Source organism: Triticum dicoccoides, chromosome 7B (assembly GCF_002162155.2).
Source record: "Triticum dicoccoides isolate Atlit2015 ecotype Zavitan chromosome 7B, WEW_v2.0, whole genome shotgun sequence".
NCBI lineage: Eukaryota > Viridiplantae > Streptophyta > Magnoliopsida > Poales > Poaceae > Triticum > Triticum dicoccoides.
The window spans coordinates 739,567,019-739,576,912 of record NC_041393.1 but is presented as its reverse complement, the minus strand read 5'-3'; positions in this window follow the sequence as shown (position 1 = coordinate 739,576,912).

Sequence of the window (9,894 nt, the reverse complement as noted above, 5' to 3'; positions counted from 1 at the left end):
ATATGTGAAACTTTCTTTTGAGTGCATTGAATACTAAGATAAGTTTGATGCTTGATAATTGTTTTGAGATATGGAGGTGATAATATCAAAGTAATGCTAGTTGGGTGATTATGAATTTAAAGAATGCTTGTGTTGAAGTTTGTGATTCCCGTAGCATGCACGTATGGTGAACCGCTTTGTGATGAAGTTGGAGCACAATTTTATTTATTGATTGTCTTCCTTATAAGTAGCAGTCGGGGACGAGCGATGGTCTTTTCCTACCAATCTATCCCCCTAGGAGCATGCGCGTAGTGCTTTGGTTTTTGATGACTTCTAAATTTTTGCAACAAGTGCATGAGTTCTTATGATTAATGTTGAGTCCATGGATTATACGCACTCTCACCTTTCCGCCTTTGCTAGCCTCTCTAATACCGTGCACTTTTCGCCGGTATCATACACCCACCATACACCTTCCTCAAAACAGCCACCATACCTACCTATTATGGCATTTCCATAGCCATTCCGAGATATATTGCCATGCAACTTTCCACCATTCCGTTTATTATGACACGCTCCATCATTGTCATATTGCTTTTTGCATGAACATGTAGTTGACATTGTATTTGTGGCAAGGCCATCTTCATAATTTTCATACATGTCGCTCTTGATTCATTGCATATCCCGGTACACCGCCGGAGGCATTCATATAGAGTCATATTTTGTTCTAAGTATCGAGTTGTAATTGTTGAGTTGTAAGAAAAATAAAAGTGTGATGATCATCATTATTAGAGCATTGTCCCAGTGAGGAAAGGATGATGGAGACTATGATTCCCCCATAAGTTGGGATGAGACTCCAGACGAAAAAAAAGAGTGGCCATAAAAAAAGAGAAAAGGCCCAAACAAAAAAATGAGAGAAAAAGAGAGAAGGGACAATGCTACTATCCTTTTGCCACACTTGTGCTTCAGAGTAGCACCATGATCTTCATAATAAGAGAGTCTCATATGTTGTCACTTTCATATACTAGTGGGAATTTTTCATTATAGAACTTGGCTTGTATATTCCAATGATGGGCTTCCTCAAAAGTGCCCTAGGTCTTCGTGAGCAAGCAAGTTGGATGCACACCCACTTAGTTTATTTTGTTGAGCTTTCATATACTTATAGCTCTAGTGCATCCATTGCATGGCAATCCCTACTCACTCACATTGATATCTATTGATGGGCATCTCCATAGCCCGTTGATACGCCTAGTTGATGTGAGACTATCTTCTCCTTTTTGTCTTCTCCACAACCACCATTCTATTCCACCTATAGTGCTATGTCCATGGCTCACGCTCATGTATTGCGTGAAAGTTGAAAGAGTTTGAGATTACTAAAGTATGAAACAATTGCTTGGCTCGTCATCGGGGTTGTGCATGATTAAATACTGTGTGTGATGAAGATAGAGCAACAGCCAGACTATATGATTTTGTAGGGATAACTTTCTTTAGCCATGTTATTTTGAGAAGACATGATTGCTTTGATTAGTATGCTTGAAGTATTATTATTCTTTATGTCAATATGAACTTTTGTCTTGAATCTTTCAGATTTGAATATTCATGCCACAATTAAGAAGATTTACATTGAAATTATGCCAAAGTATCACTCCGCATCAAAAATTCTTTTTTATCATTTACCTACTCGAGGACGAGCAGGAATTAAGCTTGGGGATGCTTGATACGTCTCCAATGTATCTATAATTTTTTATTGCTCCATGCTACTTTATCTACTGTTTTGGACTATATTGGGCTTTATTTTCCACTTTTATATTATTTTTGGGACTAACCTATTAACAAGAGGCCCAGCCCAGAATTGCTGCTTTTTGGGACTAACCTATTATCTACTGTTTTCGAAGAAACGGAATATCAAACGGAGTCCAAACAGAATGAAACCTTCGGAAACGTGATTTCACTACAAAAAAAAGCCACATCCATGACATATGACACTTCTATGACAATAATTGTGACAAAACCCGGTATCATCATAGATGTGGTGGGCTCCTACTTCTATGACAAAAAATCATGACCGAAAATGGGCTTTTCGTCCTGGGCGGGCCGGAGACGCAGCTGCATGACATTCTTTGGGCCGTCCATGACGGAAAAAACCGTGGTAGAAGCGAGGGGGAGGAAAATTTCGGGGAGTTGCCGGTTACGGTGGGAGGTCGGGGGCGGAGCGATGCGTGTTTCTCTCGTACGTACGCGCGTGTCTGTGAGGCGTTGGCTCTAACTGAACCCAAGCGAGGCGTTGGGCTCTAACTAAACCCGAGCGATTGCACTGCAGGCTACGCGTTACTGAACCCGAGCAATCGATCGATGGCTGTTAACTGAACCCGATGGAGCGATTCCTTCGCTACTACTGCTAACTGAAGCTGGTCGACGCTGCCTCTAGGATGAACAGTGAGCGTTGCGGGGGGGGTTGGATGAACAGTTAGCGGTGGCGTTGCCTCTGGATGAACAGGAACCCGTGGTGTGGAGGGCTGGATGAACAGTAGACGGTGGAGGCGTGGCCGTGGAGGGGTGGTTGAATAGGACCCCGTGGTGTGGAGGGCTGTATGAACAATAGACGGTGGAGGGGTGCCCATGGAGGGGTGGTTGAACAGTAGCCGGTGGAGTAGCGTGCGGTGGAGGCTGGATGTACAGGAGCCCGTGGAAGCTGGAGGAGGTCGACGGTGGAGATGAACATTATCCCGTGGAGTCCCGTCTTGCGGTGCGCCACACCCCTCCCCCCCCTTTCGACCGTAGAGCTCCAACACAAGTCTGTTTTGTCCGTTTTGCGGTACGCCACACCCCTCCCGATGAAAAGGACCCCCGTTTGGACCGTAGCGCTCCAACACAAGTCCGTTTCGTCCGTTTTGCGGTACGCCACATCCCTCCCGATCAACAGGACCCCCGTTTCGACAGTAGGAGGTCCGTTTCGTCCGTTTTGCGGTACGCCACACCCCTCCCGATCAACAGGACCCCCGTTTCAACCGTAGGAGGTCCATTTCCTCCGTTCTGCGGTACGCCAGGCCTCGTTTCCATCGCCTGTTCCGTCCAAGCCGGTTGGCTCCCACGCGTTCCGTTGCCTCCCGATGAACACGACGCATTCTGTTGCCTCCCCATGAACACGACGCATTCCGTTGCCTCCCCATGAACACGATGCATTCCATTTCCTCCCCATGAACACGAGCCCTCACCGTACGTATGCGCGACTAGGCGTTCGAGACCCTGCCCGTATGTACACATACATGGCCGTATTTTCTTTCTTGCACCCTGACCGTTGTACGTACGTGTACATGCTACATGTGCGCCTCTACTACGACACGTACGCGCCTCTACTATGACACGTGCGCGCCTCTACATCGACCAGTATATATGTACGTACAAGTTCGCAACCAGAATGACAACGCTACCTACGCTTCGACTAGGTGGGTCCCGACTGTCAGGCAGTTCCTTGCGTGCGAAAATGTAGCTGGTGGGTCCCAGCAGTCAGAGGGGCGAATCATTTTTTTTGCCCGGACGCACTTCCTTTGCGTGCGAAGATGTAGCTGGTGGGTCCCAGCAGTCAGGGGGTGAATCGTTTTTTTTTGCCTGGACGCACTTCCTTGCGTGCGAAGATGTAGCTGGTGGGTCCCAGCAGTCAGGGGGCGAATCGTTTTTTTTTTTGCCTGGACGCACTTCCTTACATGCGAAGGTGTAGCTGGTGGGTCCCAGCAGTCAGGGGGGAAACGTTTTTTCGCTAAATATGGTGGCCCGTCCGGTGGGTCCTTGCTGTCAGGTGGAGGAATAATTATTTTACGTGTAATAAGGAGGCACTTCCTTGCTGCGGCCGTGGACCCAGCTGTCAGCCTCTCCATGTACAGTCCATGTCCGATGGAAGCCGTTCCTTGACCACGTTGACCACGCCGCACCAGAGCACCAAGGCGGTGGACGACGACGAGGCCTACGAAGGGGACGACACGGAGCCGGGGAAGACGCGGCAGCGGATGCCCACGCGAAGAGGAGTATGAGGGTTCACTGGTTCGCTGCAGTGTGAGGCTGCCGTCGCCGCAAAATAACAGGGGGTGTGGGTGAGTAGAGGGATGGCCTGGCCAGCGATGGGAGTAATAGGAGGCGGTGATGCCTCCGCCGCATCGCAGCAGGCCACGGGAGGCAGGAGCATGAGGCACGATCGGCGCTGGTTTGGGCGGTTGGAGCAAGAAGACCAGAGGTTGAAGAAGCACTACGGCCGTTGGATGGACATCGTACGGTCACTGGAGCTAGAATCGTGCATATTGACTAAGTTGACAAAGCCCTCCGTCCCCGTCAACTTAGTAGGCCCGCAAGTCAGCCTGCCACTATACTGGGTCCCAGCTAACAGGGGGAGTATTCATTTTTTTGTGAGTAATAAGGAGGCACTTCCTTGCGTACGAAGATATAACTAGTGGGTCCGAGCTGTCAGAGCCGGCCGCGGGGAGGAGGGAGCAGGCACTCCCACCGACGCTTGTTTGAGCGGCTGGAGCAGGAAGAGCAGAGATTGAAGAAGCACGACGGCCGTTGGATGGCCATCCAATAGTCACTGCTTGTGCGTCAACCTTTTTTTAGGAAAGCCTCAAATCTATGGAAAACAGCATACAGCTCATCTGCCATTATTTTTAATAATTTACATCCCATTTGCTAATTCTTAAGGTTTTTTTTGGAGCCCATATTCTTTTTGTTAGCATTACAGCCCATATTGTGGCCACGGTTAAAAACTTATACGAAATTTTGCATATTTCGGTGCGGTCCAAACAGTTTTTAATCCCGAAATTTCGACTCAGATTCAAACTGATTTTAAAAATAAATGTATATTAATATAAAATCCAACAAATTCTCCACGCATAAAAATTAATGTAATTTAAATCTCGAAATGAAAAAAAAGATATTTGAAACTAACTGCCGGTTTGATGTGTTTTAAAAATGTACAGCCCATTTCTCATTACTGATGGGCCATTTTCTCGGCCAGCCGAATAAAAGCTCTCCTCGTCTTGAAAGATTTGCAGCCCAACAGGCCTGACAAAGCGACTTACTTGGCAAATCACAAAAAAACTGGGCTGTGGCCGTGGACCCAGCTGTCAACCTCTACACGTACAATACTCTCCCGATGGAATGTTATTGACCACATTGACCACGCCGCGCCGAGAGCACCAAGGAGGTGGACGACGGCGAGGCCTAGGAAGGGGACGACGCGGAGCCGGGGAAGACGCGGCAGTGGATGCCCACGCAGAGAGGAGTACCAGGGTTCACTGGTTCGGCTGCGGTGTGAGGCTGCCGTCGCCACAGGGCCTAGCTAGTGGTGGGAGTAGTAGGGGGCGATGAGGCCTCAACGGCAGCACAGCCGGTCACTGGAGGCAGGAGCAGGCGGTCTCCCCGGCACTGGTTTGGGCGGCTAGTGCAAGAAGAGCAGCGATTGAAGAAGCGGCAGGACCATTTGATTCAAATCCAATGGTTACTGCTGCTAGAATCGTTTGTTGACTAAGTTGACAAGCCCTTCGTACGCGTCAACGTAGTGGCCCACAGGTCAGCCTCCCAACCCATGCACCCCAGATGTCGGTGGGAGGAATCATTTTTTCGCGTAATAAGGAGGCAGTTGATTGCGTGCGGCCAGGTCAGCGGAGGGAGTAGGGTGGGCCGAGGAAGCCTGTGCGGCATCACAGTGGGCCACAAGAGGAGGGAGCAGGCAGTCCCACTGGCGCTAGTTTAGGCGGCTGGAGCAGGAAAATCAGATATTGAAGAAGCACGGCGGCTAGAATCGTGTGTTCACTGACAAAGCCTTGTGTAAACAAGTCAGCCTCGAAATATGTGGCGTGTACAGCCCATTTGCTATTATTTTTATAATTTTTACTCATTTTCTAATTCATATGGAATTTATTGCAGCCCGTTTTCCATTTTTAGAATTGCCGGCCATTTTCTGGTCAGTACCAGGGTCAAAAAATTAACTAAATATGTGGGAAATTTTTGCTGGGGAACAAAATATTCTTAATCCAAGAATTAATAGCCATACTAAAACAAATTTAAAAATAAGTTAGTACTATGTCATGTTAAATCTAATGAAATACGTATAAGATATCAGTGAAGAACAAAATTCAAAAAAAACTAATATCCCATTTGCTCGTCTTGAAAGATTTGCAGCCCAGTAATTCGGAGAAAACAAATAGGCCTAGCTTGGGTATTCTTCAAAAAGAAATATTGGGCTACCTATTTTCCCAAAGAACTGGTGCATGAGCATTTAGCTTTATTTATTTATTTACTTATTTATGTTTAGGGGACCATGAGCATGTACCTGGCCGGATTCATGTGAGAGCGTCCCTTCCAGATAATTATGGGCTTCTCTATTGGGTCTTCATCAGTGGGCCGCATGTTATCAACAAGTGGAAAATGTGTTCCGTACGAAAAATAGTATGAGCTATGTACGGTACGGGGCACTAAAGGATCGAACCGTGCAACGACTTCCAAAACATTGTGTTTGTCGTTCTAACAACACATTTATATTGAACCAACAGACGAAATATACTACTAATTGTACATTGAAAACAGCAGCAGCAGCAACCAGGGCTGGGGGTGCAACAGAAGCAGTAAGCAGGCCAGAACAGTGAAGACGCAGCTCTCTCTTCCAAACCAAACATCAGCCATCATTACAAAAGGGCTACCAAAAAAGAACAAGTGTATGCATCAAACTAAATAAAGATCCTACTACACCAAGTGTACGCATCTAACTAATTGGCTCAGTTAGACATTACTATTTATTAAGCTGTGGAGATTGGTTGACAGCTTGAACCAGATGGGTGCCTGACGGGGGAAACTCTAGCCAGCAGGTCGAAGTCTGATACTTGCGACCCTCTCTCCTACTTTGGCCTGCAGAGCGTGACGGCACATATCAGGGTATGGTGCATGCAGAGACGCATGCACTACAGGAATCAGCTACTTTGCCGTCTGCCACAGCGGACGGCAAAGCCAGGGACAGCGGACGGCAAAATGCTTTGTCGTCAGCGGCGGACGGCAAACAGTGACGGCAAAGACTGGGTCGGCATACAGGCCCTTTGTCGTCTGCTTTTTATGGCGGACGGCAAAGAGTGCTTTGCCTACAGTGGCGGACGGCAAAGAGGAGTGACGGGAAAATACTGGACGTCCGCCAGCGTTAGTCCGTTAGGCGGCTAACAGCGGCCTTTGCCGTCAGCCAGCGGACGGCAAATTTGAACGCCTCTTTGTCGTCCGCCAGTTGACGTCAGCAATGCGTCAGTGCCCGCTGTGTTTTGCCGTCAGCCACGGCGGATGGCAAAGGCAAAGTCTTTGCCATCAGCTTAACTTTGCCGTCCGCCACGGTAGGCAAATTTGCCAAATGGCTCATCTCTGAGGAAGCACAGGTGGCCGCCACGTGTCCCCTTTGCCGTCTGCCACCGATGGCAAAGGGGTCTTTGCCGTCTGCCGCGGACGGCAAAGAGCCTGTACTGCCTCTTTTTTATTCTGTTTTTTCTTATATCCAACAATTATCACAGCAAAATATATCACATCACATATATATCCATCACATAAATATCCAGCACATATATATCCAACATAATAAATATCCAGCACATATATATCCATCCATACATACATAGTAGGTTGCACATAGTCCCATCAATCCATACATATTACAATATGCAAAGTTTCATCATAGCAATCTAGTTTCATCATAGCAAGCGAGCAGAATACAAGAAGTGCATCAAAGGAAAAAACAAGCAATCCATCATAGGATGCTGGCTTCCGTGAAGTGAATGAAACCTGCAAAATGACAAATAAGAAAGTTAGAAAAAGAATAGAAGAAGAAGAAGAAGACTAGAAGAAGAAGTATATGCCATTTATTAGCTAACTTAGGTGAACTGGATCATTTATGAGCTAAATTAGTTTAAATGGATCGTTTATGAGCTAAGTTAGGTGAAATGGATCGTTTATGAGCTAAGTTAGGTGAAATGGATCGTTTATGAGCTAACCTAGGTGAAATGGGTTGTTTATGAGCTAACCTAGGTGAAATAGGTCGTTTATGAGCTAACCTAGGTGAAATGGGTCGTTTATGAGCTAACCTAGGTGAAATAGGTCGTTTATGAGCTAACCTAGGTGAAATGGGTCATTTATGAGCTAAGTTAGGTCATTTTGGAGGAAACAAAGCTAAGTATAGATCGTTTTAGAGCTAACTTAGGTAAAATGGCTGGTTTTGGAGGTCAGTAAGCTTATTAAGTCATTTTGGAGGAAAAGAAGCTAACTCTAGGTCATTAAGGTAAGCATATTGGAGGAAATAAAGCTAAGTCTAGGTCTTTATGCATTTGTTAAGCAAAAAACTAGAGAAACTTACCTTGATCATGGAGGTGTAGGAGCAGGCTGGCTCGTGCCAGTAGCTGGAGAAGGATCGTGTGATGCTTGTGTGGAGTTACGCTGCACAAAAGATCATTTCCAATGTTTCGTTAGCATGATGACACTCAAATGTTAAGACTAGCAAGTAACGTCCATTAAAATTAAACTCACCGTGGTCTCAGGAGAAATCTCTGTATCAATGGCTATGGAGCCACGGGACCTACCGCCACTAGATATCATCACCTGCTCTGGATCAATGGGAATCTCGCTCGGGTTAAACTCCTCCCCTTTCCTCGCCTTCCCCTTGACTTGCTTGTAAGAGGCTGTGTGGGCCATGGCATACAGGTCATACCCCTCTGGCACCTTATCCGGCTTATTGTAGCATGCCTGAAAGAGAGAAACAAAGTAAATTAGTAATTAAAGGGCTCAAGATAGCATGATGAATGAATTGCATTAATCATGAAGCAAACCACATACCCAATTCCGCCCGAACTGATATAAGTTGGAGCTACCTTGATGGTGTGGCATACCTTCAATTTGGGCACGTTTGTCCTTGGCCTCAGTCGGCTCCCCTTCCATCTTTCAACACCTGCCATGACAAAGAATAAACGAAATTAGTACAACATAAAAAAGTACCGACATGAATAATAATATGTATATCACTTAAGTGTATCATCATCAAGTACAACATAAAAAAATTGAATACCTGACACTACTAATAATCTCGATCAGTATCATCAATAAATGCATAATCATCATCATCACTATAATCAATGATGGGCTCATAGGGTTCATTGGCATCAACATGTGCAAGGCCACCTTGAGGTAATCGGTCAAGCATTGACAGGTCATCCGCAGCAGTAACCTCTTCTTGTTCCGGCTCTTCTTGTTCCTCCTCTGGGGTGATGTTGGATTCACTGTTGCTGTCTACTTCAATGTTTTGGGGTGAAGCACAGCGGTTCTTGAAACGCTTTTTGGAAAGATGTGTCTCTTGGAAGAATTCTCCTTCATATGTGTCTGGGTTAATGTGAGGTTCATAATCCTCTTCCTTTGGGGAAGAAAGTCTAGCACGTGGCGGCACTTCATAAACGACATCCCAACCTTTCATATTTGGATTAGTTTGGCAGGCCCACGGTAGATAGAATACTTGGGTCACCTGTTGAGCCGTAATATAGACATCAGGAACATCTAAATGGGTGCTTTGGTTGATTTCAACTAGCCCTATATGTTCATGAGTCCTTCTAGTCTCCTTCGGCTGAAACCAATAACATTTGAAGACTACGACATTCGGTGGGTTTTCACCATAGAACAGAAGTTCATAAATTGCTTCAACTCTCCCGTAATACTCGGTACCTCCTTCACCGATAGCAGATACACAACAATTTGTAGACTTTCGGTCGGCCATAGTTTGCTCTTTGCCATAGGTACGAAAGCGATATCCGTTGATGTCGTACTTGTCAAATGAACGGACCTTATAGTCAAAACCATTAGCGACTTGTCTCAATTCGGCGTCCATAGACTCTGAATTAGCCTACAAGTTTAATATGAAAG